The 22,322-nt window shown below is 37.9% G+C and overlaps 1 protein-coding gene across 4 annotated transcripts in view; it reads left to right on the top strand.

Moving 5' to 3' along the window:
• Kek5 (leucine-rich repeat, immunoglobulin-like domain-containing kekkon 5 protein) overlaps positions 1–22,322 on the top strand; it is a 269,622-nt gene that overhangs the window by 207,100 nt on the left and 40,200 nt on the right. For all 4 annotated transcript variants that reach the window (XR_014438650.1, XM_083097913.1, XM_083097912.1 and 1 more), the window contains one exon: positions 999–1,071. The gene's annotated coding sequence lies outside the window, so the exon portion shown is untranslated. The remainder of the gene's footprint in view (positions 1–998; positions 1,072–22,322) is intronic.

Raw genomic sequence — 22,322 nt, 5'->3', positions numbered from 1 at the left:
TAAATGTATATTTATACGTCATATAAATTTAAAGAGGAAATTGTGCGAATAAGAAATATGATAATATATTTGTCCACATTTTTTACAAAGGAAAATAACGTTAATGTTTTTTTAATTTAGCATTATTCATACGACATGAAAATTTGTGAAAAATTTAAATAATCGATCGCCGAGGACGCGCCTTAGTTACGGATAACATTCGACGGACTTAAATGTAAACGCGAAACTTTGGGCACTTCCCTTTCGCTTCGGGGATTAATCGGTCGACGTCCGATTAAAATTGGCCGATACGCGGTATCGAAAGCCGGTATGCAACGAATGGGCGGCCGTAGTGCTCGCGCATATTAAATCGTATATACTGCGGCAATATACACGATTTAACTCCTCTCGCACAATAGATTCTTCCGCGCGAGTTGCCGCGTTCTGTAAAATCGAACGCAATCGCTCCGAGCCGCGGAAACAATATTTCCCGCGGCTTCTCTTTCATCCGCGCGTTTTCTCTCTCCTGGTTCTCTCTCTCTCTCCCCCTCTCTATTTCTGTCTTTCTTTATCCACGATCTCTCGGCTAGTTTCCTTTTTTGCTTGCCTCAGTCTCTCTTTTCTCCTCTTTAACATCGCGCCAGTAGCGACGACGAGCGCTTTGAACTTTTCCAATTTTCACGCGATGAGATTCAACTACAGAAGCGAATGAGACGCCGGTTGTAATGTGTGTGTAATGATCCTTAGTAGCGTTTGCGGTGATGATGTTACCCCGCTCTGACGTATTAACGAAGGGATCTCAAAGAGAGCATACACGCATGTTGTATGCAATGCATAAAAAAGCCCAGGTTTATACTTTGAAAAATATGTGGATGTATATAGAGGAATTAAAATAGCACATCGCGCATGTAAAATATGCACACATGCCGTATTGACCTAATGTGATGTAAAGAGGCCAAGTTTCGACCAGGACCGTCGAGATTACTAGCGATACTAATACTATTCGTGTCTGATTTCAGGATGCCGACCACTGAGGGACACGATCGTGCCGTCCATGTAGTCCAGGAGAAACTATCCCAGTTCGACACGTAGGTAAGTAGCGCGTTAAATCGACCCCGAGTCCGGACGACGTCAAATTCAATTGCTGGCCCGCCACTTAATATGCTACGGTCAACGAGCTGCAAATTCTTGCCGCGCGGATGCGGTAATTCCATTACGACGTTCGTTAAGCACGCGGTTCAAAAGAAAGATTTCCCGAGGGTACTTAATACCGTAACGAGTTTGTCACAACGTGCTGCTGTGCGACGTGAGTGTCCGGCTGAAATAGCGTAGCGATACATGTGCACCGAGCTCGGAAATTTTACCTTAACGCATAGAGAGGATATCTCTATTTTTCAGAACTGTAGGACGATTACACTGAGAAAAATCGTTTGATTGTACCAACGAGACGTATCTGATAGAAGGCATTTTAAACCAAAGAATTTTTCTAGTTATCATGATAAGACTCGATTTTTTATAACTAGAACGTTTAATAGTATAATAAAACCTTTATTGTAAGGACTTGGTTAATATTGTTCTAGTTGGATCTATAAAACTTCTTGTTATATTAATTAAACATGGACACAGTAATGTGTCCATTTTTTTGTAAATCTAGTATTATTACTAAGAAAATTTGGTAAATTTAACAGGAAAAAATTAATCATATTCATCTGGTAATTCCTAAAGGAATTTTGATTCGTCCATCTGATTTGTCATTTTCCAATAAACATATTGGTTGAATCTATCAGAGTTTCAATTAATGCAACCAGATTTTTTTCTTAGTGTAGGAAAAAACATTTTCACATGCACAGTAAATTTATCATCATATGATCGTATCGGTTTCGATATCTTGCCGACAAGCTCTACGCAATATTTATGAGGTAACGAGTTTAATATCGAAGAGCAGATTCATTTCGATCATCAGTCAACTCATTCGTTCATTCCCATAAGCTTTTCACGGTTCCAGATTTATACTTTCGGGACACGCGGCTCTCGTTCTCGCAATCGAAACTTAATTTATCAGCGTTCACGAATGCACGGTTTCGCGGTTAACTTTGCAGAAATGGAGAGTATTGGATCTACGCGTGGTTTTACGCTGAGCGATCGACTCGATTGCTGATGTTTCTGGCTTATCTATTGACGCATGCATGTAATTTCGCGGACGAGGTTTTGCCATTTAGTCAAGCCAATTAATTAACGTGAGCACGCCTCTACCTTTTTCATTTCGATTATACTCCTACTATGTGCTTTCGTACATAGTAGGATATCGAATATGATCGCTATGTAGGAAATGTACAGTATGCATTATTTAGCGGCGAAGATTGTGCTCTAATTAATGTTTCATGCATTTTTAGATTACATGGAGTTTCCATGTAACTCGTTCATAAGATTAATCAAATTGAAATGTGTTTTTCATATCACAACATGGTATTAGAAAATATGTAACGTCGTGTTCCTTTATTTGTGTTTTGTATAGGCCTGAAAATTTTTAAGGAACGGTTATATCTAGTCAAACTGCCTAAAAAAATATAACTAAATTATGTTATGTTTGATTATATCATCATTCAGCGCATACGCGTGTGCAAATTCGCGAAATAAAAAAAAGACTTGTAGATTAAAGTCAATCAATATGGTTAAATATTCAGTATTAAATCGGTAGCAATAACAACGATTATACCAATTATGATTTAATAATATGTATAACGATCATGTAATACTCGCGGAAAATGCAATTAATTTTGAAATAGCGCTATCGAGTCACGGTCTAGTAATCATGGAAATCGAGATTAGTTGAAATGACATATGGATTACCGCGCAAAGTAACACTCAATTCATTATTATGTATTTAATATCTCACGTTTAACACGCATTGATGCACCACTGAAGTGCATAGATTCGATACATCTATATCTAATTTTCACGAATTTCCAATGCAATAATCGCTGTTACGTTTCGTTAATGAATATCTCGCCGATTCTTTACGCAAGTGATGTATACATAATATAACCGCAGCAGATGTAATATCCGAATTGAGAAATTTAAAGGGAATACGCGTGTTTATAAAGATTCGAATTTGATCAGCCGAGAAATGAAATCATTATTGCTTGTAGCAATTTGCATCAATACCATATCGATTGAAATTCTCTTTTAAATCTGATAAAATCCACCGAATGGCAAAAGACTTTTTATCTCTGGCAAAGCGGATCTCACGTGTGTCGCATAATCTCGGCTAAGCAGCGAGAACGATCGGTTTTCCGCGCGAATTCATTAAATTACTTTCAACACGCTCAAATTCAGCATCACACAATTAGGGGAAAAGTTTCGCGTACCGTTGTACGTCGAAATCTCGAATTAATCGCCCGTTCCAATCGACGATGCCAATTACATCTCGATCGACTCACTCGGCCGGCGACGACGGCTTGCTCATTTGTTTTCTCCATTTACTTGGATGCATAGGTATACCTGTCTACCTACCTATCGACGTCTATATCCCGGTCGATTTACGATCGAGAGAACGAGAGAACGCGCACCGGCCAGAATTTCATTTCGCGGAGACACATTCGGTATCCTTGGGGAGTCGTCCGCTTCCTCTCCCCCGGCGAATTTAAAAAACGTCCGTCATTTTGACAGATCTCACGCGCCGTCTCATGATGCCGTAAAGATGGATTTAAAGGATGTACGGTCGGCGCGACGGAAATGTAACCGTATTGTATCGACACTACGTCAGAGAGTTTTGTCGCGCCACTTGTCACAGCCGCTATTTCGAGAAAGATCTTTTCAGCACGCTCGATAGAGAAAGACCCTATCGCTCTCGTAACTCTAATGTAGCTCCGACTGCACGGAATATTTGTCCCGCGACGCTCCTCTCTCTTATTCCGTAGCAGATGTAACTGCAAAATTCGGTTGCATGAATTACGAAATCGACACGGTGTATTTTTAATATTGTTCATGAATAAAGATATTATCTGAATTATATTCTTCATCAATTATTTACATTTCATGCAGACAATTTGATTCAGTCAAAATTTGAACATAGAAATTTTATCTATTTTGTCGCGCGAGCTTTTATATTTAATACTAAGTTAGTTTGAGGATTTATATATAATCATAGATAATTCAATACTAAATCAGTTTGAGAATTCATACGTATATCAATTTTAAATTAATAATCAGATATATTTTTATGCATGCCATTTCTTGTGATTAATTCGAAATTTAATTTATTTCTGACGGAATTTATTGAGATATTACATTGCAGTTAGTTGGAGCTTTTCGAAAACTAGAATAAATTTTTTAACATATGTATATATATATATATTAAAATTATTAATTATATTTATTAAAATTATATATATATAAATTTATAAGAAATATCTACTTTATCTACTTATCGAGAAAAGTTAATTTCAGCATATTCACAGATATCGAAATTTTGGTCAAGAAATTTTCTGTATAAATAACATACCAAGTATATGTATAATATATATATACGTATATACTTGGTATGTTATTTATACACAGAAAAAAAGGACATTCTTGTTTCGAAAATATATTTAGTTTTAACATGGAAATCTTGAAATGAGATTATATTGCGTTAATTAAAGAAAAATATAATTGCTTGAATAATTGCTTACTTGAATTGCTTACTTGAAGCCATTTTATATAGTTCAATCAAGAAAAATATATTCTTATGATTTAAGATTTAATTTTCTTGAATAGAAAAAAAACAATGTTAGATAGAAAATAACATTTTTAAATCAAAGATTATAATTTTCTTAAAGTAGAATTAAATAATTATATATTCTTGAGGTGGCAATTACAATATTAAAATAAGACTATAATATTGTTAAAATTTAGTTTAATTTATTGTTAAATTTATTGTTAAAATTATTAAATTCTTCTAAGAAGATTATAAATTGTTGCGTATATACGAAACAATGAACGCATTAGTTTAAGTATATAAGTTTTCATTTGACACTTATTTTTTTCTGTATACAGGAAATTTCTTAATCACAATTTCGATATCTGTGAATATGCTGAAATAAATGCTTTTCTCGATAAGTGAAGTAGATTTTTCCTACGATTTAACATTTCATTTGGGCGATATCGATATTACATATTCGTTGAAAATGACAATATAACTCATTAATGCAGTTCGAAAAACGAAGAAGGGCGCAAATGCCATCTCTAAAGTCCGCGCGAAGGCGACGATGGCGGTGATTGCCGCAGTAATACCGTGTGAAATTATACGGAAAATCGGTCTTCCCTGATCGCGCGTTGACCTTAATTTCCACGACAGTACCAAGGTGGAAAAGAGGCCGTTCTATCGCGGTTCGATACTCGAACGGTCCGCCGCTAACAATGGCAAGTGCGAACCAAGCCGGCAATACCTCGACGACGATATATGCGTTCTCGTGACCGAGCGGAACCGCACCAGGATACAATTCGTGTAGATTGCAACAGTTGTGAAAGTTTCGGGCGAACAGAAGAAAAACCCGTGCGGCTATGCGATACACTCGAAACATTATTGCCCAGATAAGGCCATACGGTTTTGTTCGCATACGAGCGGTTCGCCAGTAGCATGAATACCTATCTATCTACCTTGCCAGATACGCGATTAAAAAAGCGAAATATGCCCGAGAAAGGATCGAACTCAAATACTCAATAGTAGTAGAAGGAAAATAAAGCGGATTTGACGATCTCTCACAAAATAATTGACACGTAACCTACAAGATGCATATATTTTTCAGGAATTTATTTTCGGAAAATAATTTATAACGCTGTCATGATTTTAAAATTCTTAATCAGTCATAATGTATGCGATAGTTGATAATGGAGTAAAAATATGATTTAAAAATATACATGTTGACAGATATTAAAATTCAAATTAATTTCTATTCTAATTTTTGCATAAGCTCTCATATGCAAGGATTAATATTTTTATCATTGTTATTCTTGTGTCACTGGTAACTCGCAAATTATTCAGTTTATATTCGTATATCGCTCGCTTATATCACGTTATATATTAGGCAAGGTAAACGCGCGAGATAACACAATCGGCGGCAAACACGCAAGACTGCAGCTGGGTTTTCGGCCAGCCGCAATTGGTACATCGATATGTACACGGATAGGTATTTGCATAGCTATATCAAAATGATGATAAAACATCGCTTGGCGTGGTTTAAACGCACCAAATGAGCCATTAATAGAAAATGCCGCTGAACTCGTGTATATATATCCCGAAAATTCGGGGAGAAATTAATCTATTCAAATTAAAGCGGCCCCGCGGACATACGACGTTACGGCGGTCCCCAGGCGCCCATTAATTATTTAATTAACCGTAATCACGTATGCAGTTTGTGCGAAAAAGTTAGATAAATAACACATCACATCTGGTAATCCGTCGTACTTTGTTAACTCTAGCAAAATCATGATATTTCTTGCGTTACATATATTTCTTGCAATGGATAAAATTACATTTATTTTTTATCGCAACATTCAGCTTACAAAAGACCGATTAAAAATCTTTGAACATTTGCTTACGCATTCATGAAAGATTGATGAATGTAACTATACGATTCTACAAGACGATAATTTATCGAAAGCACGTGAGAAACGATCGGTTTCTTATAAAATATGATAGGGCTAGCAAAGCGCACATTGAAAGTATTATTACGGACTTATATAATGGGGCGCGTATTCCTCCCTCCCTCCCTCCCTCCCTCCCACGCTATATCCGCGTCGATAATAAGCGACGCAAAGTGCCCAATTGATCGCGATCTTCGCCAGTTTCACGCGAAGAGACCACTTTTCTGAGCCAACGAAGCTGAATTAATCGTCGCTCGGCGCTTTACTTGGCGTTTCTGTCAGCGCGAGCACGACGAGCACCTCTTACACTTTCCTTTCACGTCCGAAAGAGCAGCGATTTATCGTTTCTTATTTTCACATCAACCAGACAAAGCGAGCACACGCATACACGTCGAACTTCATGTTTTTGATTCACCTCTTGAAAAAGAGATTTCTAAAGCGCATCTCTTACGTTCGCTTCGTGTATCCAGACTTTTCAATGGCAAGATTTAAATGTGTGTTGAATTGTCAAGCTCTCAATTTTTTGTTTAACTATTAATTGTAATAACGCTTTTATTCATTTCGTATAAAATAAATAAAATGATGTAAAAAATAATAAAAATGCGAAGAATCCAATTAATGTTTGTTAATTAAATGCTAATTTCGATGTAGTTATATTTATGTCTTCTCACAAAAATTGAGAATATTTATATAAAATACATTCTGTATATTTATGTAGAATATTAATCAATTTTTTTTTCTTATATTTTCGATTAAAAAACTGGGAATGTGCGAATTTGTTTCAGACTGCGTGTTTGCGATTCTTCACCTCGTGTGCTACTTCATATTGCTGTGTGAATCTAAAAAGACAAGCGTCTACGAAACCATTGCCGATTCAATCTATGTCAAGCATGTCGTGTATCTTTGCCTCCCCCGAGACGTGTTTGCGATGGCACTCGAGTAGAGATGTTCTAAAATGCGTCTAACATCGTTGATCTCAATTTTCAGAAATTTAGATTGACTAGCAATATATATAACTTTTCTCCGCGTTAAAGATAAACTCTCTTGTCGGATAAATTCAGCCTCAATAAATAATCAGTTAAATAATATTTTTAAACAGTTATATATTTTTTACATAAACGTAAGAAAATTGATGTAATTGCAATTGTTAAAAACGAGAGAGATATTTTGAAAGAAGCTTGGTTCTTCCTTTTGGTTCATCCCCGCAAATCCTCGCAAATATCGTGCGATCAAAACCCGTCGAACATTGTTAAACCAGGATTGCCGCTCGTCCGTCCCTTAATCGGCGGATGTACCGACAAGACGTGTCGTCGACGTATCGGCACATATGCCTGTATACGCTTCGCGGGTTCTTCGAGGATGAACCGCGACGATGGCAAAGGGTCGGTCGAGACGGCCCATTGTGCCCGCCCTGTGCGATCTTCATGGGTCGGAAAGCACACGGCTGTAGAAACACATTCAGGATGGAGAGGAGAATGGCCGCAGCGGGACGACGGGCGGGGGAGGCGATTCCGAGGGACACGAAAAGAGTGTTAAAGAACGTGAGGGACGATGCTGCGCGCGCGTTGCAGGAACAACATGGCTTAGCAGTCTACGAATGTGATACGAATTCCCTGTGAATGTACACGACCCTATATAAGGGATATCTCTCTCCACCGATATAGTGCGCTCCGCATTCTCGGTCTTTATTATTATTTCACACGTGGAATGACTATAGCGGGGAGTAGCGTGAGCACAAAGCGAGCGAAATGTAAAGATCCCGAGGAGCTGCCTGCGGAGAGACTCTTCACTTCAATTGCGGAAAATTCACCACCGTCGAGATTAATAGATATGCCGAAAGGAAACCAAGCAATATAGCGCCTCGTTCTTCGATCTCCTTCGCACACGTAATGAATTCACTGGCGCGCTCTCATTACGTAATCTTGATCGTCAGGTACGAACCCAATAGCATCCCTGTTGCATTCATCTCAATCCACTGTTTCCAATGTTATGGAGCGGTGCTTCGGGCATCTTTCACGATAAAATAGTCCAAACAACAAATAAACACGATGCGCTTCGATCGTTAACTCGCACAAACAAATCGGAAAGAAAAATTTGAATAAAAATGTAAATCTCTTTGGAGTGAACAATTGATAACGTAATGCCAGTATTTTTTATCAAATTTATATTTAGTTCACTAGCATGATATACCCTTTAATCCCACTTTGTGATATAAAGACTGATAAATTCTAATTTTGTTACTCGTCTCTGCCGAGCGAATTATTATATATGTGATCTTATACTCTTCCGTGCGTTTAAAATCGCAAGCACGGGTGATGATGGTTCCTCGGAGAGACTTTAGCATTCAGTGGATAAGGAAAAGAGACGGAAATGCGGACGATTGTTACGAAGCGGTGACGTTTGTGATATGTGTACACTCGCTCCACTTCAGCAAGACCCCCAAATTATTGGGACAACACGGCAGACCGTGTTGCATTTCCATTTGCACTCTCCATTTGCGTACTTCTCTATTCATAACTGCCGCAATAACCGGACATGCTATGTCAAGGATAAATGTCCGTTTTTGCCGTGTACAGATAGCACTTTCTGCGTGGTGTGTGCGAGTGTATCTATTTAAAGCTTGCGATACAGATGAAAGTTGAACGTTTTGTTTATATGGTGATATATATATATAATTGAATATTAATTAAAAATATTTTATTACAAAATTTGGTTACAAATATAAAATATCAGAATAATTGATTGTATAAGCTAATTATATTTAATATTTTGAATATTGCTTTACACTGGTATTTGATCGCCGCGCACACGCACGTGTAAATCGATTGTTTTTATTAATTTTCTGAAATATTTATACCAAAATATCTCGGAGAGTAATATTGACATTTTCGATTCGCAACAATCTCATTTTGAAGACACGATGCACACGATAGCACAGCATAGACCGCAGAAAATCTCATCGAACCAGCGTCACGTGTGCGTAGTCACGTGTACATTGATGCATATAGACGATTGCTTTGCGTCAACCACATCGAGCTCATGCGTCACCGCAAAGCAGGTGCAACGCATGCACGTCAATCAGATTTTCCGACGATCCGTAGACACACGTGGCGAACCGCGTTTAGTTCGCCATTAGCATGATTAAGATCCGCTAATACATTTGTCGCTCTCGATTTACCCAACTTGTAAACGACGTCGCTGATGCATCTATACCAAACGATGTTGCTCATTCCTCGCAAGTGACAAGATATATTTGTGCGTATGATATTATATAATAGAATAAAAACTCTCCCAAGATATTTTGGCATGCGAATTTTACGGTTCGAGATTGGCGGCGTCAAGGTAACGTTATTATCCCTCTGCAAACGAGACACGGAACGAAACCTAGAGTTTTCTATATCCGTCGTAGACGAATATGCGCGGTAATTTTCTCAAGTGGATGTTATTACAGGCGGAAAGAACAAGGAACGTACGAAGTGGGTTGAGGGTGATTACCAAAGGTTACAGCATATACACCAGGTATCGTGAATACTGGGTCACGGAGTCCCGATCTGTCGTGAGATTATGTCGCTACACTATAAGATCCGTTCGTTGTGTTGTACAATGCTCCTTACTATAGCGTCCACTGCCGACACAATACAGCTAACGATGTTTGGTCAAAAATGGACCACGACGTGTTTGATCGAAGGCAACACAATTGATCGTACCTGCCGAATCACATTATATCGCGCTTTATTATGCCTGATCATATCTGTGATCGATGATGTCAGCAAATAGCTGAATTTCACTATTTCTATGCATCCCTTGCTCTTCTAATAGAAAATAATAATTTTATAGATATATGAAGAATTGGTGAAATATGTAAAAATTTAAACTAAAGAAAAATTTTTTCAAGGATTTTATATTTTATTAAAATATAAAAAGATATTTAATTTACATCCTTTTTTGCTGATGACTAAAATAGGGTTTGGTATACTGATATTAAATTAATAAAAACTAATTACTTAATGTAGTGTTAATCCAATGACGAAATATTATCTAGTCAGAGCTCGTTATTCCCTTCGTGCCAAAATACACTCACCCGCAAAAAAAGCGGTACACCTAAAATTTGAGAAAATTTCATCAAATTTTAAATGATCATAACTTGGTAAATAATGATGATAAAAATATGTTTAAAAAAACAAAATGAAGGCTGTAATGTCCACTTTAAGAATATTTAAGTGGCAATTATGCTCAGCCATTGTTTTCAAAATGGCGGATAAGGAAGTGAAAGGATGTAAAATTGATTATTAAAGGATCGAGTTTGGGACGGTGCACGGCGTAAATCAGGTAACGCAGCCCAATGAGACCAAATGCTCGTGAAAGTGTGGAGTGTTATCTTTAAAATGTTTTTTTACCGAGCTCGATACGATGATTTTTCGCTGAGTTATTCCGAATTTAATTAAAAACGCTCTTTTTTCTTCTTCAATTTGCAGCTCAGCGAATAATTATCGTATCGAGCTTGGTAAAAAAGCATTGTAAAGGTGATACTCCACACTTTCACATGCATTTCGTCCCATTGGGCTGCGATACCTGATTCACGCCACGCACTGGAGCAAAGCGGGAACCTTTATTTATCGGTTTTGTATGCTTTCATTTATCCGCTATTTTGAAAAAAAATGGTTGCACATAATTTCAATTTAATTTAGGTGTGTGTGTGTGTGTGCTCGTTTGTATACCACAAGGATAAGGACCCCGTGGTTCGTCAGCTCCACAGTATTTAAAGACTCCAAACCCTCCTTGTGGCGTGTGTGTGTGTGTGTGTGTGTGTGTGTGTGTGTGTGTGTGTGTGTGTGTGTGTACGGGCGCACGCATGTGTGTATTAATAGTGGGTATGACCTCCTCGTGCGCGTATTACCTCATTCATACGATCAGGCATACTCTGTATTAGTCTTTTTATTTCATCCTGCGTAATTGCATCCCATGCATTTTGAAGAACTCTTTGAAATTCTTGCAGTGACTGAGGTGCAGGTACGTGATTTCGTACTTTCTTGCCGAGATTGTCCCACAAATGCTCAATGGGATTTAAATCCGGACTACTTGCTGGCCAAACAAGTCGATTTATGCCAACTTCATCGAGGAAATCAAACACTCTTCTCGCAGTGTGTGGTCGAGCATTGTCTTGCATAAACAAGAAGTTCTCTCCGATAAAGGGTGCATACGGAACAACATACGGAAGGAGTATGTCTTCCACGTATACATCTGCGTTCATGTTCCTGTCAAAAAAGTGCAAATCTGTATGAGCGTCCGCTGAAATACCTGCCCAAACCATCACAGAGCCTCCATTGTAGCTGTACCTTTCACTTACAGTACAATCTGCAAATCGTTCTCCACGACGACGATAAACTCGTTCTCGTCCATCTGGAGAATAGAGACAAAAACGAGATTCATCGCTAAAGAGTACTTTGCCCCAGTCTGCGTAATTCCAGTCTCTATGCGCAACTGCAAAATTGAGTCGAGCTACGCGATGACGACCTGTAAGAAAAGGTACAGCCGCTGGCCTGCGCGAAAACAGATTTTGTTCCGCTAATCTTCTCCGAACGGTGTCAACGGATACATTGCAATTGTGGACATCCCTTAAATTGTTTCGAATTTGAACAGCTGTTCGATGTCTGTCTCTTAATGAATTTAAAACAATAAATCGGTCATCGTTTTCATTGGTACGTCGAGGGCGCCCAGAACCAGGCCTCCTCTTGAAAGAATTGGTGTCTAAGTACCTGGCATAAGCACGTTGCACAGTTGACACTGACAGATCAAGTGCCTCAGCAACGTATCTTCGACTTCTGCCATCTTCAATTAAAGCAACAACTTGAGCAGCTTTTTCTGGAGTTATCGTTGCCATAATCGAGAAGTAATTTCAAGAAGAAGTAATTAATTATGGTTTCAATAGATGAAGTCGCAAGGAGCAACGCGTCTAGAGAGCTAGCAAATCAATCGCATAACTTGTACTTTAGTCTTTCAATGTACCTGGCATAAGCACGTCTCAAACGGAAAAAACATTGAAAGACTATAGTACAAGTTATGCGATTGATTTGCTAGCTCTCTAGACGCGTTGCTCCTTGCGACTTCATCTATTGAAACCATAATTAATTACTTCTTCTCGAAATTACTTCTCGATTATGGCAACGATAACTCCAGAAAAAGCTGCTCAAGTTGTTGCTTTAATTGAAGATGGCAGAAGTCGAAGATACGTTGCTGAGGCACTTGATCTGTCAGTGTCAACTGTGCAACGTGCTTATGCCAGGTACTTAGACACCAATTCTTTCAAGAGGAGGCCTGGTTCTGGGACGCTCATACAGATTTGCACTTTTTTGACAGGAACATGAACGCAGATGTATACGTGGAAGACATACTCCTTCCGTATGCACCCTTTATCGGAGAGAACTTCTTGTTTATGCAAGACAATGCTCGACCACACACTGCGAGAAGAGTGTTTGATTTCCTCGATGAAGTTGGCATAAATCGACTTGTTTGGCCAGCAAGTAGTCCGGATTTAAATCCCATTGAGCATTTGTGGGACAATCTCGGCAAGAAAGTACGAAATCACGTACCTGCACCTCAGTCACTGCAAGAATTTCAAAGAGTTCTTCAAAATGCATGGGATGCAATTACGCAGGATGAAATAAAAAGACTAATACAGAGTATGCCTGATCGTATGAATGAGGTAATACGCGCACGAGGAGGTCATACCCACTATTAATACACACATGCGTGCGCCCGTACACACACACACACACACACACACACACACACACACACACACACACACACACGCCACAAGGAGGGTTTGGAGTCTTTAAATACTGTGGAGCTGACGAACCACGGGGTCCTTATCCTTGTGGTATACAAACGAGCACACACACACACACACCTAAATTAAATTGAAATTATGTGCAACCATTTTTTTTCAAAATAGCGGATAAATGAAAGCATACAAAACCGATAAATAAAGGTTCCCGCTTTGCTCCAGTGCGTGGCGTGAATTAGGTATCGCAGCCCAATGGGACGAAATGCATGTGAAAGTGTGGAGTATCACCTTTACAATGCTTTTTTACCAAGCTCGATACGATAATTATTCGCTGAGCTGCAAATTGAAGAAGAAAAAAGAGCGTTTTTAATTAAATTCGGAATAACTCAGCGAAAAATCATCGTATCGAGCTCGGTAAAAAAACATTTTAAAGATAACACTCCACACTTTCACGAGCATTTGGTCTCATTGGGCTGCGTTACCTGATTTACGCCGTGCACCGTCCCAAACTCGATCCTTTAATAATCAATTTTACATCCTTTCACTTCCTTATCCGCCATTTTGAAAACAATGGCTGAGCATAATTGCCACTTAAATATTCTTAAAGTGGACATTACAGCCTTCATTTTGTTTTTTTAAACATATTTTTATCATCATTATTTACCAAGTTATGATCATTTAAAATTTGATGAAATTTTCTCAAATTTTAGGTGTACCGCTTTTTTTGCGGGTGAGTGTATATGTCGTAACGTGTCCGTTAGTTAACAGTGATAAAATAAGAGCTATGTCAGAGTTTTTTAACAGAATTATGATAAATTGCTACAGCTAGTATTGTCAGTCAAAATTAATAAAAAATTACCGCTACACTTCTGTCATCTTCTCGGAAGTATTGATTAATAGTTCTTGTTCGATCTACATCAATTCTACGATTTATATCAACATGTAATATATAAATTACTTATAGCGCAAAATTATATTATATTTGATCGATATGAAAAAACAATTACTTTAGCCAATATAAATCTTGTACAACATGCAATAAATTTCATGCTATGCTTTGAAGATAAAAATCATTAAAATGTTAAAATATTTTAAGTAATGTTGAAAATTTGATATGTAATTAATTGGATAAAATTTGATAATTTATTGGAAATTTACTTTTTGTAATTTGCAATAGAATGCGAGATAGAATTTTAATAATTTTGTACATAGTGCAAAAAATATTTTAAAAAATTAAAATATACATCTGAGATACGTATATACTCATATATCAAAATATATATAAAATAATGAAATTTTGCTTTCTGAATTGCATATTATGAATTATATACGTTGTAAAATAGAAATAATCGCACAGCCGATTATTGCTTTTTTGAAATATCCGCATTGGATTGTGTAATAAAAATAATAATCGAAAGATGCTTGATTTCGTGATATTTATAAAGATTTTGAAGTAGAAATTGCACTCATAGAACTGATAACTGTTTCTAAGTAATGATGATTCGCCGAAGGAAAATGTTGGTGCGTGTTCGGAAAGCAAATAGCGTCCAAAAGGGAAGCTGCGCGAGAAAAATGAGAGCCAACGAGTTTACAGAAAGGAAGATAAAATTGAAGAGCAGGCCGTGATCGGGATTAATAAGAAGATTGATGAAATGTTTACTCCTTCGAGGAAACTTTCGTACGACATTCTAATATCTTCGATGCGTCCTAAAAATCTTTTTGTAACCTTATTGATTACGTATAATATTTGCATCAATTTTCTTGCACTACATTAAGTTTCTGTTGTATTGTTAGTTTGTATAAAATATATATGTAAAATGAATGTTCATAAATTACTCGGTAAAGTATGAATATGTCATTAATTTGAACATACATGTACATCAAAAAGCATCCAGTTCAGACACAAATCATCATGATGTTTGGTGTACTAGAACGTTAACAAAGATCTGTGGAGCGATATTAAATATTTTAGTACGGTAGAGAGACAAAGAGGGAAAGAGACACACGTGTAATACGCAAATCCGTGAATTTCACAATTTTATTTGCAGTCGTATACGCGATATCGCGAGTGTCAGATTCGCGTGATACATTATCACAGTTGTAATCCTTTGCTTAACACATATACATACACATGCATAAATCCAGGAATAGACGCACGAATGTGCGGCAATGTTTTTCGTCGGCTAACCAGCTGGAGAATCTACAGATCCATCTCAATTAGTTGGCGTTATTACAGCGCAACAAGCTTTGCCTCGCATTATCAGTTATGCCCACCGACCGGAAATGACGGCAAGTTAGTTTCCGCGGGCGCTCGGTCGAGGAACGAGAGTGCGTTTGACTAATACACAACCGGCAAGATAGCGCCGAAATTTCGGGTGCCGCTAAATAGATTGAGCTATGCGCGGTTTACGTTAGCCCGACAATAATAACTCCAGCGGTTATATGGGTGGGCTAAATATCCGCCGTCCGGAAGTGCGGCGCGGCTTGATATAAGCCGACTAGCGATACCCAGTTCATTAATTATAATCAGAAAAAGATACACCGTGTAATTTCCGGATCCCCGAACGCTCAGCGTACACCGTTTTAGGTCGCATTCAATGCCGCCCTATCTACGATATTATTCACGATATGATACTTTAACTCATCAAATCGCCTTTTTTTCTCACCTATAACTTGATTTTTTTAAATTTAAAAAATAATAAATAATAAAAAAATAAATAAACTATTAAATTTAAAAAATAAAATTATATATCGATATTTTCACGATATTATCCGACCCTAGACATTAATGTTCCCATATCGTCAGGGAAAGACGCTATACATGGGAACTAAAAATATTTTGATACCATCGTTGTGCGGATTAATTTCCGAATTGTTTGACGCGAGAATATTGGAGAGAGATAAAGTGCGCTTGATAATGATAAGATAATGCGTATCAACAAGACACATGTATGTACGACACACCGAACGCACTCGTCGATTGTTTTTTTACGGACAGTTATCGCGTTTTCATTCGCTCGCCGTTGAAGAGTGTCCGACGCCAAAAATTTGAATCGCGTAACGAAATAGCGCGTCGTTGTTACATCGCGCGTGTGAAATGTGTCGGCAGTAATTGCCGTGGCAATTACGCCGCGTCACTCCGTCGCCGACCACTATCTATGTAATGCGACTCTAAATGCGCCTTCCCGCATAGGGCACGTACCTACGTTACATTATGCACCGAGCGTGTACGGAAGCTGTTCGGGGAACATACCGACACGCCAAGACCGCGGAATGAGTCCAAATTGTCATGATAATCGAGCAATTAAACTTTTGTTCCCTCTTCTCGCCCGGCTTTTTAACAGCTCGAGCATCCCACGTGTAGGTATCCCATGTTTTCCCGCATGGTCAACAATAGTCGACGAAGAAACCACAACATAGCTTGAGCGAAAGCGCGTCATTAAATAATTTTATTAAAGATATTTCGGAGAAGCAATTTTTCTCCATGTAGGATCTTTTATTCGCACTTTAAAGAAAAAAGCAAATTACAAATCTCTCGATATAAACTCGATCTATTTACACGTCTGTGCAATTATCAGGGAATGTCCGGATAATCGACGAGCTCTGGTGCAGCATCCATACAGCGAGTATGTGTCACTCCTTCCGTTTCTTCTCAAACAAACGAGGCAAGTAAACTTGGCGCCGACAAACATCGGGAAATGGCTGTATTTGAAGTTCCACTAATTGCGAATGGTCTCGCTGCTGAAACTGGCGCGGGAACGGCAATCCTCTCCAACGACAAACGTAACTCTGTGTATCGCGACGGTAAATACATGGATGTAACGTGGAGAAAGTCCGCAGAGTTCAGAAACCCAAAGTAGCAAGCGCCGCGTAGGTTATACAAAGCTAATGAATTTTTGTGACGGCGCTCCTGATGAAGCCAATAGTCTCTGTCAGCGCTCTTGTGCGCGCATGCAACGTTGTTACGAAATTTGCTGAAACTAATCATGAAACTGTCGTGAAAGTACTAGTAGTATGAATAATGTTCCTGTGTTTTTTTTTTCACGCCAAACTTGTAATCGAGCGTAACGATCCTTATTACAAGACATTAAGTAATAATTAGAAAAGAATTATACAAGTAATAATCAGAAAAAATTAGAATAATAAGCTATGGCGTATTTTTTAGAGTGTGTTAAAATTGAAATATAATTTTTTCTTGCAACTTGGAATATTTCGAATTTTTTTCTTAGGCTCTAAAACGATTTTTTAAGGGTTGAAGTTGTAGCAAATTACACGAAATAAACGACATTTGTACGCGCACATATTTGGATATCGAGGTATCAAATTTAAATTGGTGTGCCCTCGATATAATTCCGTCACTCCCGAGAATTATTGATTTATATCACTTGCCACCGGCAACCTGTATTTCAAAATAGCACGGCAACATTGTATGCACAGCGCGAAACAGCGCATTTTAGAACCGCGAAAGAACGATGCGGGAATTACGGCCGCGTCTGCTAATTAATCACGCTTGGCAGTAATTCCGCGCAGCTCGCACCGCGCGCTCATTTCAGGATATGGTGGGTTTGTTTATAGCACCGGCTAACCGTAACATTAAAATATCCGCTACTCAAATGTATCCAAATGATGGTATATCATCGACGCTGCTAATGGTTGCGGGACTACGCATTTCTCTGTGTGTATATAATTATAAATTTTATTATCCGATGAGAGATAATTTGTTCAACGCAACAAATATCGTACGGTTGCTCGATCTATTATTCATGTAAATAAACACGGCACATGACTCTTTTATTTCAGTAATTTTGGAATAAATTTTCCAAAAAGAGGAAAGGACTTTTTAAAGAGAACGATCTAATATTGGATCGTAGATATTTCTTGTTTTTTATTATTTTACTCGTATATTTATTATGTAATGTTTGCGTTTCGCGTAGGCATTTTTTACTTATTTTTTGCATTTACGTACGTTTCTATGCTTGTATATATGCACTCGAATGCGTACTTTTATAGAACGGACTGGCAATTGCTAATCTTGGAAATTGCGCAGAAGGATGCATCTAGTTTAAATAAGTGCATGCAGTCGACATATTTGTGAAACGATCTTACAAGATCAGCGATAGAATTGCTCTAGAGATACATTGCTTTTTATATAAAAATATAAGAGAGGATTGGATATTGTACAGATAATTGCCGTTTTGCACTCTAATCTTGCACTCTAAGGCTCCGTTCGGAAACATCACCCGAGTGTACCCGGGTGATGTTTCCGAACGCAGCCTAATTGTTAAGTACAATGTAGAGCAAAAATGCAAAACTATTACAGTATCATCACAGATTAGCGTTAATCGCATTCTTTCAATTTTTTTTCAACATTTTACGCTCTCAAAAAAGAACATTACAGCACGAGAATAGGAAACTAAACTTCGTAGGGACCATCAATTTTAACATTATTGTTACAAGAGAAAGGCATTAATAAAATTTAATGTCGAATTACTGCTTGTTACGTGCACGTAGAATATAATAGAATTTAAAAGTTATTATTACGCTTTGACCGATAATCGCAATAATTTGTTACTATGAGATATTCTGTCGTTTTGTCTGTGAAATTTTAGTCATGCTATGTTTTACTACGATATGCCATTAGCTTTACCATATTGTAATATTATAGTCTAATAACTCGCTTCGTTAACGCGTATTATTGAGAAATCCTGCACATAATATTCACTTCTATCAACTGCCCAAGTCGCAAAATATGGACGGATTTGACGGAGAAATTTTACCAGGACACAGGAAATAAAGATGAAATATTGTATTGAAACATTATTATCACAGAACATTATTATCACAGAAAATATATCAAATGCATATTCGAATATATTATCACAGTATCGTTAATTATACCGTGAAGAGTATTTTGGTATTTCATCATTAGTATCGTCTATTAGCGCCTGTCTAACAATTGCCGCGCATAATGATTCATTAAAACGAAAAATTCATTTTCGTATCGTCGCGCTTTAAAGATTAATAATGGGCAGCCGTTAACAACAACCGTTCGCGACATTTCCGCTCATAAAACGGATACTCCATCAACGATTTTTACGATGCCAATATATTTCGATTATATCTGTCTTCAATATCTAGAATATCGGTGACGATTCATTGTTATACCGGAAATGTGCGACCCTCATTCGGAGTCCGCGTCTTCCTTCCTCGTCCCATTCCAGCGCCGTCTTTCGCGTCTAATGGCTCGTATAGAGCTTCCGTCGATGTACGCAACGCGTCGAGCGAAGCACGAGCACATTGTAGCATCCGGCAGCATCGCCCAACATTCTGCAGTACGCGCAAAGTTGGAATTTGCAGGAGATGCGAATACCGGTCATGCTGCGTCCAACGTGTACGCGAATTCTCTAAGCTGGCAAGCTCGCTCTTTTCCTATAAAAGCACGTGGTAATCATGCAACCCTCTCGCGCGACCGGGACTGCTGCTTGCAAAGCATGCGACAGTCGTGAAATTGGTCGGAACCTTCGAGTGGAGTAGAACGAGCGGAAAGAGTAATACTCTTTACTCTGAAATTTTTAATAAATTCTATTAAAATAATTCTATTAAAGTCCGCTCGATATGTCGACGATGGTAACACACGTAGGAACACTTGAGTATATCCGATTGGTCAATTTTAATTTAATCGAACTCGTAATTAAATTCTGATGCATAAAATCGCGCACTTAATGGATTCTCTGCATTATATGAAGAAAAAACCGTTTTCTATAATCGACTATAAAATCTATAATACAACATGTAATTAAAAAGAGTATTAACGTTAGAATTTGCATTAAAGAATAACAGTTGGCTCGTAATAACGAGCGCATATTATATTTACGCGCTTTTTCCTCATTTTGCATTTCATTCTTCATGTACATCGTACATTTTAATTCAGTCGACGTCAACGGAGAAGCACACTTTTCTACTCGGAGATGTTCATTTCTCGAGCGGTTAAATCTGCTTTCAGAACGCGACGCGATAATCTCAATTTTGTCCCCCTTTCAGATCGCATTTCTAAAGGAAAACGAGAAAATCCATGGTACTCAAAACTAAAAGCCACGCAGTCTCGCACTTGCGCTACCTCCCAAAGGTCTTCTTTTCAATAGTTCAAAGTAATGGTACGCTAAGCCATGATTTTTGTCATTCTTTTGAGTATTAAAACTTGACTTTGGCGTGCGCTTTTAACAAATATCAAAAGAAGCAAATTACATCGCTTATAAAATAATCATTTGCTTTTTTCTTTTTCTTTTTAAAAACTTCTCAAGAGAGCAAACAACATCGATCTCTCATTTCTGATTCTACAGAAATTCGTACAGAAATATTACGAGTTTTCACGAGTATGTAAACTACGAAAGAATTTATGTCATAACGCGAGAAAAAGTCAGCCATATTCTTTAGCAATGATTTTCTCGAAAATATGATGCATAAAATATTTTACAAATATATACGTACCTTCCTATGTATCTTATTTATTCACAATTTTCGTTTACTCTGTCATTTTGCTAGTTTATCGTCATTTATAGTGTAAACTAAAACATTTTGGTTAGACTGACAGCAAGCAGCCGCCAACATCTGGATTGACTACTTGCGACAGTGTTTTTCAGCGACGCCGTAAAGTCTGGGGCGAGCCTTCACGCGCCTGTTTATTTAAGCAACGAGCGTGCGTATATTCGCGCACCCACGCGTGGAAAGACGTCGCCGGTCGCACGTGCTTCCATGCTCGCATTGGCGAGTCTGTCAGCCGTTTTATAAATAAGCATAATCCTCCTCGAATAAAACATCTCGCTGTGAGACGCACGTTTCCTTCAGAGCAGCTTTTCTTTCAAATTATTTACTAAGAACTGTGTAAAAATACACGACGCTTTATTATGTAAAATAACATTAAATTAATGATCGTTAAATGTTCAATGGAGCTTCAACTGAGCCCGCGATATCTGGTTACCTTTAATTTTCTATCTTCATCTTTTTCAGGCTAAGAAGGTAGGAATCTAGTTGGTGAAGTCTCAGGAATGCCTCGGGGTAGAAGATAATTTTCATAAAATTTGCACAGTGGAAAGATCTTGATATTCCGCGTTATACGAAAGTTTTCATAAAATGAAAAAATTAGCCGGTACTTTATTTGATTTTTAGGGCAGAAAGTTTTTTTCAGTATCGACTCTTCATTTATTTAAAAGAGAAATCTAAATTTTTTTAGTGACTTATGAATAGTACGGATATCTTTTAAAAATTACTGTGAGTGCCAATTTTAATAAACCGTGGAAAAAATCGGAAAGTAATTTATAGTTTTTCTTTATATGACCCGTTAAATAAATGATTACTAAATTTTATATAGTTACATGAGATATATTTAAAATAAATAAGATTTTTAAACTATTAAAACTTGTTGATTAACTATTTTTCGACAAAGCGTAATAAAACGATCTTTATCGAATGCTTTCTCGTTTATAGTCACACAATTCTAGTGTCCACGTATCATTACCGAGAAAGCCAATATTGGTCTCAACCCCTTCGAAATGATCACCGTGGTGCAGATAACGCGACACAAATCATGCGATTCGTATTCAGGCGCAATCGCGCGATACCTCTTACACTCATCGGCAGGCTGGCTTTCAAAGAGAACCGGGATGTGCACGGAGGTCGCGGCTGGCCACCGTAATTTCGCGAGAACCCGCGTAGCATAATAAGGTACCCGCAAGCGACTATCGGGAAGTAGTCGAAGCCGCGTTACGCTCTGTTATTCCGCTTTGCAAAGAGAGAGAGAGAGAGAGAGAGAGAGAGAGAGAGAGCTGGTCAACGACCTGCAACCCGGGTCACTATGATACAAAGCAGACTGGCCTTTCTTCTGCATATGTAAGGCACATTCTTCGCTTTGCTATATTTTCTTTTTTACTTT

This window comes from Camponotus vicinus, unplaced genomic scaffold, assembly GCF_025532165.1.
Source record: "Camponotus vicinus isolate PSW18456_S1 unplaced genomic scaffold, iyCamVici1.0 SCAF_4, whole genome shotgun sequence".
NCBI lineage: Eukaryota > Metazoa > Arthropoda > Insecta > Hymenoptera > Formicidae > Camponotus > Camponotus vicinus.
Note: the sequence above shows the minus strand (reverse complement) of the source record. Positions and strands in the feature narration are given on the sequence as shown.